General features: G+C 50.7%; 1 pseudogene; it reads right to left on the minus strand.

The window, feature by feature from the left end:
- Positions 1-60: 60 nt before the first annotated feature.
- On the minus strand, positions 61-860 carry LOC147664185 (calpain small subunit 1-like; annotated as a pseudogene).
- Between the last annotated feature and the right edge of the window lie 2,453 nt (positions 861-3,313).

The following is a 3,313-nucleotide window of genomic DNA, read 5'->3' on the forward strand; positions in this document are numbered from 1 at the left end:
TCAACAAGCATTTGCAATGCAATAGGTCTCCCAGTAATTAAGTTTGAGCTTTTGGCATTGCTAAATTACCAGCATTTGTTGCAGTTGCTCATTGAGCTGAAACCCAGCAGCCTGCAGGGCTGCTGGTATTTCGGAACTCCCGATGAAGCCTTCCTGATTGCGGTCGAAACTTTTGAACACGCACTGCCACTTCTTGATGTTGTTCCATAGGTACTTGAACTGGTCAAAGCCCAGCTTCCCCGTGCCATCACTGTCCATGACAGCCACCGTGCTACGGCATGAGTCCAGGCTAAAGCTTTCGGTCCTCAGGTCTTGGTGTCGAGTACCCACCTTTTTCAGGATGTTCATCAGCTCCGTTGGGCAAACCTCCATGTCCTCCCCGGCCAGCTGTAGGAAGACGCGGCGGAATTGGCGAACTTCTGGTCTTTCATTGGCTTCCACATTGGTAAAATTGCTGCGGGGAGGAGGTGGGGCTCAGAGTTGTAGCTTGCTGCTGTTTCACTGATGATGTTAATAATTCCTCCGAGAATGCCACCAGCACTACCAAAACCCCCTCTACCACCTCCACCTCCTCCACCTCCACGGCTCCCACCAGCACTGCTGCCGCCACCACCTCCACCACTGCTGCCACCCTGGCGAAGTATGAACCCTCCAATTACGTTCATGATGCCACCTGCCTGGCCACCTTTTGATATTCCCCCGAGTGCCTGTTTCACGAGGAACATTTCGACTGGTTTGGTGGTGGTCGTAAGGCCGTCTCTGAGGGGTCGCCGAAGGGCTTTGCTGGATCCTGGGGCGAAGCAGCGTTTTCCTCTCCGCCTGCCTCTGCACACTGGAATGGGCTGCTCTGCCTCAATGCGTTCTTGTTCGCCTTCCAACTGTGCAGGAAAGTGGGAGCTCTGAGTCACCGACCCGAAACCCTCCCTCCCCGCCCATGTCTGTGCTGCCAACCGACGAGCCGAGCAGGGCGCCTCCGCCACACAAATTAAAGGGGCACCTCCTCACCCTGACTGGAAGTTTGTGTCTGTCAAGAAATGATGAACTGCATCTGCAGAAGAGATCGCTCTTGGTCCAGTGATGGTGCCGAGGTCTGTCTATCGATCTCGTGCTGTTTCTTGTAATTTAGCAGTAATGCATACACTGTCTTGTTGTAGTCCCGGGATGTACTTTTAAAATCATACACGTATTATTTTCTATTTAAGGATCCATCAGCCGCTCACTCCGGGGAACAGTTGGTCCCATAGGAAGCTGCTAACTGCTCTGGCCCTGGGACTAGGGATGTGAGAAGTGCTGCAGGATCACCATTTAAAATCCGAATGCTTCCCAGATGCGCCGCAATGCCCTGACGTGTGATGAACTTCAAAATGACATCATAGCGTAGACGTTTGTAGTTCGCACTCCAGAAGCCCGTGCATGCGCCCACGGATGGCCAGAGAAGCAGTGCTGGTGACGCCGGGCTCCCATGCCCGAGGGAGAGCCCCGCAGAGTCTGCAGAACTCAACAAAGCCGGTAAGTGGGGCTTAGTTGGAGGGGGGAGGGTGCGCTTCTGTGTGTGTGTGTGCAACGGCGGCGGCGGGCGGGGCGTCTGTATGTGTGTGCGTGCGTGTGTGTAGGTGCGCTCGTGTGTGTGTGTGTCTCTGTTTCTGCGCATGCGTGCAGGGGAGGTGTGGCTGTGTGGCAGCTTTCCAGGAGAGGAGACAGGAGATGGCCAAAGCGAGCGCGTTCGCGTGCGCGTGGCCCGCTCCATTCCCTGCACGTGGCCAGCTCCTGTCCCCTCTCCTGGGAAGCAGAGTCGCTCACAATTGGTCTCTGTCAAGACGGCGCTTTCGCGCGGTTCAACGCCAGGAGACCTAAAAATGACGTGATCGGCAAAGTTATCCCCAAAATGACGGTGCGCATTTTGACGGCGTGCCGGATGGCTTGAGAAGAGTGCATGCACCAAAGTGTCTAAAGTAGGCAGGAAAAGACAGATGTCACACCGATTCGAAGGCAGGCTCGGAGAACACAGGTGAGGCAGCCCAAGCTGTGCTTTACCTTTAAATTTTGAAAAGTTGACAGTTGGCACAATATGAGGAGAAAATTTCAGCATAGGCCATCGGTGAAAAAAAAAAATATGAGATCCTCTTGACTTAATGCACAGAAACAAAATACTTAATACAGTCAAAAAACACTTGAAAAATACATGACTGCAAGAGATGCAAACACGAATTCCCAAGAATAACCGATGGCCAAAATGAACACTAGATGCCATGACACTGCTAGACAAATTCACGAAGGCCGGTCACGATGGGCACACAAAAGGCAGGTTGAACAAGAATAAACTCAAAGTTCAGGACAGCAAAAATAGCTTATACTGCACTAGGTCTACACAAATGCCGACGTCAATGGGCCACACCTAATTTTCACACTAGGTAATAGTTACTATATAACAAAGAAACAGTAATAGACCAGCAACTCGTAGTGCTTGTAAATAATAAAGGCATTCCACACATGAATGAAGATGGTAATCTTTCTCTTGTCCCGCAAGTTAGCTGAGGAATTAACTGGTGATGAAAGATATGAATAAATGCAGAAATAACTCACCAAGCTGGAATTACAGGAAACTTGACATGCCCGAGTCGAGGCTGACTACAGTCACTGGTGGGGCTAGGGCTGTCAAAAGGTAGAAGATAATTGATACCAGCTTTGGTTGTTAGTAGAAGTTGCAATAAATGAATTCTTTGTCGCTGAATATGTTAATTCAGATTAATTTCTTGAAGAACAAGTTGAAACATTAAGGGGTCGATTCCGATCCGTGAAAAAGCGCTTCGAATGTCCGCAAGGAGCGTTTATCCCTGTACGAATCGTACTCTTACACCTCTCCGTACGATTCGGCAAGTACGATCCCAATCCAAAGCGTCACTCCGTACAACTCGTACTTCACGCTACGTTCAAACGTAAATAAACCGCGTCATCCGTACCAGGAAGTACGATTCGTGTTGAAGACACTCCGTACGGCTCTTTTGGTACGAGAGTAAAAAACTGCCGTAAAAGCAGAGTCCGGCCTGACCCGCACCCCGGTACAAGACAAAAATAGACATGAACCCCATTGTCCGTGTCATCCCAGTCCTGTACCCCACCACCTCGTACCTAGAAACCGATGACGGCGCAGACGGTGAGTACAACGAAGTCCAACATACCTGTACGTGGTGCTACACGCGCACATCTCCATTGCACGCCTGTAATGTTGGGGTACGTTGCGCCACATGCTACAGCATATCACCTGTGTAATAGTGAGACGTCCCGCACATATGGCACCGACCTCGGGGTACGG

This window comes from Lissotriton vulgaris, unplaced genomic scaffold (assembly GCF_964263255.1).
Source record: "Lissotriton vulgaris unplaced genomic scaffold, aLisVul1.2 SCAFFOLD_10129, whole genome shotgun sequence".
NCBI lineage: Eukaryota > Metazoa > Chordata > Amphibia > Caudata > Salamandridae > Lissotriton > Lissotriton vulgaris.